This window comes from Vigna unguiculata, chromosome 10 (genome assembly GCF_037176805.1).
Source record: "Vigna unguiculata cultivar grain cowpea cultivar isolate G323 ecotype 2 chromosome 10, ASM3717680v1, whole genome shotgun sequence".
Classification (NCBI taxonomy): domain Eukaryota; kingdom Viridiplantae; phylum Streptophyta; class Magnoliopsida; order Fabales; family Fabaceae; genus Vigna; species Vigna unguiculata.
In genome coordinates, this window is record NC_140801.1 from 37,822,769 (window position 1) to 37,831,390 (window position 8,622).

Consider the following 8,622-nt stretch of genomic DNA (forward strand, 5'->3'; position numbering starts at 1 on the left):
ATGCTCACGTCGTAATGAAGGTGTGACCCTGTCCCATTTAAGAAGATTCACTTTCTTTATTTTATTGGTACATATTACTTTTAAAATACAAATCTTAAATTTCACGAAATTTTGCCAGCATTTCGCATTGGCCTTCAGGATACACGAAATGAAAGTGATTATAAACCACAATCAAATATGCACCCGAAGATCAATACAAAACACAATTGACAAAGATTCATGAATTTTAAGATCTGTATTTTAAAATATATATATGCACTAATAAATTACTAGAAAGTGATTAATCTTCTTAAACTGTCCAATCGGACAATTCAAGATTCAATACATTTAAATTATTAGTATTGTATCCCCTTATATCTAATTTAAAAAAAAAATGTAGTTTTTTCAAAATGAAAACTCAAGGACAATACATAATTTTCGTATTGAATCTCAAACGGGAAACTAAGGCTAACTCACAAATCAAACAAATATTTAAGTAAATAATAAACCACATATATATATATATATATATATATATATATATATAACATATTACTAATACATAATAAACAACAAAATCTTACAAAATAACAGAATTAAGAACCTGGGAGCGTGAAAATTGGATGACAATGGAAGATGATGCACACCCACGATACTGAGGTCTTCAAAAGCTATAAGAGGTAATAAAATAAATAAGAGACCGTAAAAATAGCAAAAGAAAAACGCAAAAATCAACCAAAAATCTCATCAAAATGCAAAACAATTACCTAAATCATAAAAAAATATACAAAACGAAAGAAAAAATAACGCGTTTTGAATTTACCCCGAACAGAATTGGCGGTGCAACGGTGGCTGGAAATGGCGAACGAGGCGCAAGATACTCGCCGGAGCAGTCACACGGAGCAGCAGTGCAACGTTTGTCGCCAAGTGGTGGTTGTGGGGGACCGTGGCGAAGTGGGGCGACGGAGGCACGACGGAGGGCGCGATGGAGGGCGCGACGTACGCGCGAAAGAGGGTGCAACCAGAGGCAGCGTGACGGTGGCGCGCAGGAGGCCGCAACAGAGGAGCGACGGTGGTGCGACGAAGGCCGCAACGAGGGCTGGACGGTGGCGCGACGGTGGCTGCCTCCTTTTCGCCTGTTGTTCGGTGGCGGAGCAAGACTGGCGACCCAAACTTCGTGGATGGAGGCGCAATCGGCGATGGAGAGGGCGATGGAGAGGGTGCCTGACGGAGGGCACGGTGGGGGATCGCTTCGCGAGAGAGAAGATGATGAACAGTGAGGGTTCGCGCGATTTGGGAACCTAAATAAAGGATATGGCCTCAGTTCTGTAAACACCCGAGGCAGAAAGAATGATAGGCCTCGATTCTTCGCCACCCGAGACCAAATCGAAGTTATAGGCCTCGATCCTTTGTCACCCGAGGCCAAAGTGTGCGCTGTCAGTGGCAGTTTTGTAAATCTGGGGGCCACAGATGAGTTATAGGCTTCGGTTGTTTGAGAACCGAAGCATAAAACTGGTTATATGCTTCGGTTGATTTGGGACCCGAGGCAAAATGCTGAGAAAAATTTCAAAAATGCCACCGCCTCCTTGTAGGCTTCGGTCTCGCAGTAACCGAGGCCTATAAGGCGAGTTAAAAACCCCAGTCTAGAATAAGTTAGGGTTGAAGAATTTCATGATATTTTATAGTTGATTAGTTTACATTGAGTTTTAGAATTAGAATTAAATTGGAATTTAGCTTAGTAATTTAGTAATCTAGTTTAGCATTAGTGAATAGAATTGGTAGTGAATCCTAGTCTAGAGTAGTACTACTTAAACATAGTTTCAGAGTTTAAAACTTAGAATAAGTTTTTCTTTAGGTTTTAACTTTTCGAATTTAAATCAGCAGTTAGAAATTAGAGTTAGCGTAGACTAGTTAAAATAGAGTTATAGTTGTGTTATGTTTTTAGTCTGTAATAGTCTAGTTAACTAGTGTTTTTCATTGGTCTAGAATAACTAATTTGTGTAACTTGAATAGGTGCAGCAAAAGTCAACCAAGGATAACTAAATGGAGTTGTTTGAGGTTGACCAAGAGCAAAGAAATGCAAAAACCAGCCGCTGAAGTTGGGCGTGACTAGCTTTGGGCAAAAAATCTAAAATGTTGATTTTGAGTTGACTTTTTTTTATTTAACTCCTAGCTTTGTACCAGTCGTGGAAAACTTCAAGAGACATCAAAATACACTTTCTAGGAGCTGGAGAACCTTGGAAAAAAAGGCTAGAAGTTGACTAAATCAGGCACATCATTTTATTCTTGTTTAGTTAATTAGTCTAGTTAGTTTAGCCTAGTTTAGTATTTTTAAGAGAACTAATATACTTGTACAGTGTAACTTTTTTGCAGTTCCAGAAATCTAATGCAGTGAATTAAAGGTGATTAGTGATTGATCAAGAGAAAATCCAGCAACAGTGCATATTTTAAACCACAGCTTAAAAGGACTAAAGATGCATAGTTGACCCAAAGGTTGACTCTTCAAGTAAAAACTCTGAATCAAGTTTTGGCTGTTAGAGACCCTAAACATGACTTGTTTGCATGTGTTGGAAGCTTAAGGAATGATTGGAGAGCTTTTGAAAGAGTTGTTGTACTTAATCAAGGTTGACTCTACCATGTTTAGTTACTAGACTAGTTATTTAAAGTAGGTTTTCTAGTTATAGAAGTAGAATAGTTAACCATACCTTGTTAGTTTATTTTAGGGAGTGGAACCATTGTATATAGCTTAGGATAGAAGCAAAAAACATCACACACTACTTAAATACTATTTATTTTGCAGAAACTCAGAAACACTTTTTTCTAATTTTCTCTTCATTATTTTGTCCACTTTCATTGATGCATTTAATCGAGTTTGATGAGCATTTCATCAAACAATTTGCTTATTTATGTTTTTCAGTGATTGTTAGTTGATTTTAAGTGTTAGCTTTTATATATATATATATATATATATATATATATATATATATATATATATATATATATATATATATATATATATATATATATATATATATATTATATTAATGTTCAGTAGTGCATGCTAATCATAATTTTTCCATAATCTAGGCATTGTATAGATTAATTCAAGCTAGTTAGGTGAAGTTCTTATTCGTAGACTTGCATTGCTTAGTAGGTTTAGAATTTAATTTTCAGATAGTTAGTTTAATTTTTCCAACACAAGTTGTTTACAAACATTTGCATCCCCATATTGTCATTTCGTAGGATAGATACCCAAGGTTGCCTTTTAAGAGTGGGCATGGATTGAATTTTTAATAATCCAATCCATATCCATTTTAGATCCAAATAATTGGATTAGATTTTCGATCCAAATCCATTTTTTTTAGTAAAAGTAGTTTGGATTTTTTTAAAATCCAGATCCAAATATTTGGATCAAGATTTAAATCCAATCCAAATATTTGACTCAAATTCAAAATCCAGAATCCATTTTTTATAAAAGAAATTTAAATTGAATTTTTTAAAACTTATGTCATTAAGGCCAACATGACTCAGTTCGTACAGGTCGTCAAGCATGACTCGTCTAAGTCGTTAGGCCGACCCATCCTAATCCATCTGAGTGTTTGGGCCCACCATTCCCGTTCGGGTCATCGAGCCCGTTCGGGTAATCTGGTCCGCCTGGCACATTCGGGTCATCGGGCACATTTGGCCAGTTCGGGTCTTTAGGCCTGCCTAACCCGTTCGGGTCTTTGGGCCCGTCTGATCTGTTTTGGTCATCAGGTCTGCTTGGCTCGTTCGGGTCTTCGGATTCGCCTGACTCGTTCGGGTCTTAGGGCCTGCCTTACCCGTTCGGGTCATCGGGCCCGTTGACCCATTCAGGTCTTCAAACCCGCTTGGCCCGTTCGGATCTTCAAACCTGCCTGGCCAATTCGGGTTTTCGGGCCTGCTTGGCCCGTTCGGGTCTTCGGGCCCATCTGGCTCGTCAGGTCATCGGGCCTGCCTGGTCCGTTCGGGTCATCGGGCTCACCCGAATTTTCCAGATCGTTGGGCCCGATCGACTCATTTGATTTGTCGGGCTTGCCTAGCCCGTACATATCTTTAGGCCTGCCCAACCTCTTATGGTCGTCGGGCCTACCCGATCCGTATAGGTCGTCGAGCAAGGCCTGTCCGAGTCTGAATTTAGCCTAGTCCATCTCAACCTTTAGCCTAACCCAACTAAAAATTTAAATTAAAAATTTGGATTGAATTTTTTTGATTATTTGAAAATCTTGATTTATAAAATTGATATCCAATCCATAAAATATATAAAATGTAGATTAAATTAAAATCCAGATCCATTAAATGGATTTTAAATGGATTGGATTTTTAATAAAATGGATTTTAAATGGATTAGATCATAGCAAAAGTGGATTGAATCAAGAAAATTAGATTTTTTACCCACCTCTATTGCCTTTATACTATATTTTAGGGGAAAAATTGGTTTTGAATGAACTTAATACGGTTATAAATACAGTTCATTATCTACCCACCCTCATCTTGTCTACCTACCGAAGCACCTCTTCTACTCCTAAGTCATCTACTCAAACTCTAGCCATTCCCAAGGGTCTTACAATCGACTTCTTACATAGGTTGTCTACAAAGTGACCCAGTCATAGAGCCATCACCATGTGGTGCTAAGCGACCAAGTTACAAATGTTAAGCGTTATCTTCCCAAAACACTCCATGAATACTCTCATAGATTCCCCTTCTCTTGTCATATATCAACAAAGCCTATAGAAATGAGGTGGTGTCGTCAACTTGTGACAAATCGTGTACCAAGGTGAGGATACCAATGTTTCGAAACAATCTATGGAAAATGGTCGGAGTCTTGTTAACCAACCCAAGGCTGCCCCATTGAGGGATGTTAGGAAGACTCAGTAGAGAACCACATCATCCATGGCATACAAGTTAACCTGAGTCACAAAAACATCTATATGCTTGTCAAGATCTGTGAAGTCATCGTTTATAGTCAGGGCCTTCCAATTTCTTGGCAATGAAGTTTTCATGATTCTATCCACAAGGGTGCCTCTTGTTTCCTAGCATTGTCAATTGAGTGCCCCCCTCCCCCTCCCCCCTCTTCGCATACACACAGACACAAACATCTTCTTGATCCACCTCCTCTAACCTCTTATTCATATTAGCATTCTCCTCCCGAAGGGCATTCATTTCATTTGTGCTATATATGCGTTTTCAAATCTAACAAATTTTTCTAGAGTTCTAATAACAATGCCATTTCACTAAAGATATTGGCCTACGCCTCAGTAGAGGTTGCTGGCCGTGGTTTTTTGTGTTCCTTGTGGAAACCATCTCTACACTTGGAATTTGATAACGCTGTCATGAAGCAATCAAATTAATACTAGTTATATGTAACAACTTCAGTATTGTTAAGAAAGTAGCCAAAAGATTAGTATGGGTAAAGTCAACCCTTAGTCGTCTCCCAACGACACGAAATTGATTTATTTCAAATTAGTTCATATAAAAAAACTATACAAAATAGTTAGTCAAATAAAATTGGGAAAAATAACAAAAGAAGATAAAGATAAAAAGATTAAAAAAACAATGATAAAGAAAATAAATTGATTCCATTGATTTTTCAAAATAGATCCATCATCGGTTATCTAAAGACTATTGCTCAATTAATTATTGTTGTAGATTTGTAAATCAATCAATGTAAATTCTCAATTAATTGTTGGCATTCTCACTTTTAACCAAAGTACAATCTCAATTAAAAGTGAAAATGTTTAGATTATTCATAGTAAATTCAACCAAAGTACAGTCTCAATCAAATTTTACTATGCCTAATCATGTCTATTCTTTTATCGACTCAACAAATAAAAAGCCTAATTAATCAAAGTTAAGTCTTGACTAATTTTAGTTAGAGTAAATACCTTTAACCAAAGTAAAGTCTCAATTATTAGTAAAAACTCATTTAATCACATGAAAGTTTCTAAATAAAATTAAAGTAAAATCTCAATTAAATTTAAAAATCCTTGAACTCATATGACCAACATACATATAAATTTAAAATCATTACTTTTTACGTCATTCAAAGATAAAAGACATAGATGAATGAAAAACACAAAAATAATGAAAAGAACAAAGAAATAATTTCATTCTAACCTCATAATTCATCATGAAATTAGAATGGAACCAACCAAGAAGCTTAAAACTCCATAAAATCAAAATAAAAGAAATATAGAAGAAGAATGGAGAGAGGAAGAAATTAGATCCCCTTAAGGGTTCCTAAACTCCGAAGTGTCGAGCTACCCTTTCTGCTTCCCCTATCTTAGTTGATATTATCTCATTAATTATCTAAAAGTATCTAAATAATTAGCAATAACTAAATCATGCCCAAAATTCCAATTCAGCCGTTGCGCTCTTGTAGTCCAAATTTGTAGGAAAATCCCAATATATGAATAATTGCATCTTAACCCATTTTTATTTGACCAACATTGACTAGCTTTGACTAGACTTTGACCATCTTTGATTGTGCATTGAGAGGTTGACACATGGCAGCATATGGTTGGCCAAATTTGAAAGTGGTGGATTGATGACATGATATGATTTTGGCTTGATTTTGTAACTCTGAACAATTCAATTTCACACCTTTAATGAACTAAATTTAACTTCAGCTGCATCAACAAACGTTAGAACATTCAAAAATATTTTATGCAACTAAAATTACTTTTTAAGACATTTTTATCGCACAAGTCTGATAAACCCAATTATGAGAATTGTCCATTAAGACATTCTTTTGGGCACAAAAATTAAATTAATACCCATAATTAAACATTGCAAGCAGGATTTTGTATTAGGATTTGATAGTAAAAAACCTTTCATAAAAAAGTAATAAGACGATTTCTAACTGATATTATTTTCTCTCTAAGTGAAAATATTATTGTAATATCAGAATAAATTTTAGACATATAGAGTCCTACATTCTTGGGTTGATTCCCACTAATTTGATCAACAAAGATCACTCTGATGCCAATTCATTGTACCGACAAGTTCTTTACATTACATGTGAACAAAGATTTTCTACTAAGTTGATTAAATCATTCTATAGAATACAAATTTTATTAGCAAAGTGTTTGTATTAAAGAAATGTCAATAGAGCATTAAAATGCAAAATCCTTTTGTCTCATTGCTAAGAGAAAAACAATAGTCAAAGGGTGGAGGAAATTAAAAGGTAAATAATTGAATCCTCTTCGCCAACCTATACAGAAATGACATTGCTACAATTAAGCTCTCACTTAATGAGTTGAAATGTCTACTCTAAGAGGAACATGACTTAGAGTTAATCATTTAAAAATATTCACCAAGATCATCCTGGGCGTCAAATAAATCACCTTTCAAAATTCCAGAGCAGATAACATAACCCATAGCCATGGCCAAGCACACTCAAGAAGAGTTGGAGTCGTGCGTGGAAGGTGGGCCCGAGATCTTAATCATCATGGGCCACTAGTGAGTTCTCAGTTGAGTAGGTTTTTCTTAGGCCTTGTATAATGGGTCAAGTACTTTAGGTTTTCTTTTGTGCCTTGTATTTGGACTCAGGTTTGTAGTGTAGGCATTTGGGACTGGAGGATATGAGTCCTAAGGAGACACTTGGATCTAAACTAAAAACCCTAGCTTAGAGCATAAAACTTCTACAACTTATTGGTCGTTAGCTAGGGTGGTCTACAAGTTGCTATCTTTTATGAGACACATGCTCTTGCCATGTCGCACACTCCTAATGGACAAGATTTTCCTTGGTGCAAAGTTTGTAGAATTAGGATTTTACTTCTTCATTTTGTGATACACCTTTAGGGTTACCTAAGCTTATAAATACAGGTGTCTCCACCATCTAAAATCTGTAAGAATTAATTGACGAATTAATTCTATTAGTGACTCATTTGAAATATTATGATGGGCCCAATTGTGATTTAATAAAATATAAAGACTTATTGGTTATTATTGTGGGAAGTGATAATAAAATAAAATAAAGATAAAGATAAAATAAAAACCAACTTGATGGACGTTGGTTTATAAAAGGAATTGGGGTTTTGTCTCTGGCCATAAGGTTCTTTTCACAATAACCCATCAAGAACGTGTGAGAAGAGAAAGAAATGCAAAGAGATAGATTGGGAAACGGTGATTGAAGAGCACACAAGATTACAAATTTGAAGAATGCATATTCATAGGATCTCCCATGGATCAAGGTTAGTGCTCTATTATGTTTTATCGAGTGAGAATCGTAACTCTTAGAGATCCTTAATTAGTTTTACATGTGGTATCAGAGCAAAGTTGTAGGATTTATGATTCTCCTATTATGTGATGTTTCTTTTATGATGTTTTCCCCTTATGCTATAAACTCCAATTTTATTTTTATTCCCAATGTTCACGAACCCTAATTATTAATGAGGGTTTATAATTGCAATGCAAGGTTTAACTGAAAATAGAATTCAAAGCTTTTCCTTATGCCATGCCTTGAATTAAATTGGATTCTTGTTTTTCCGCAGTTACGTTGCATCATTTTGCATTAATAGTATGAAAGTTGAAAGTTGTTTATTTTAATTTTGAATAAAGTAATGTGTGAATGACTTAAAAACCTACCTGTGAACGTGAATGGCAAAGTGAATGGTATTGAAA

The 8,622-nt window shown here is 35.6% G+C and overlaps 1 long non-coding RNA gene across 1 annotated transcript; it reads left to right on the plus strand.

The window, feature by feature from the left end:
- The first annotated feature begins 1,935 nt into the window (after positions 1 to 1,935).
- On the plus strand, positions 1,936 to 2,790 carry LOC146882524 (uncharacterized). The gene is made up of 2 exons (XR_014984992.1): positions 1,936 to 2,249; positions 2,337 to 2,790. It is a non-coding gene; the product is annotated as an uncharacterized LOC146882524 (long non-coding RNA).
- Positions 2,791 to 8,622: the final 5,832 nt, after the last annotated feature.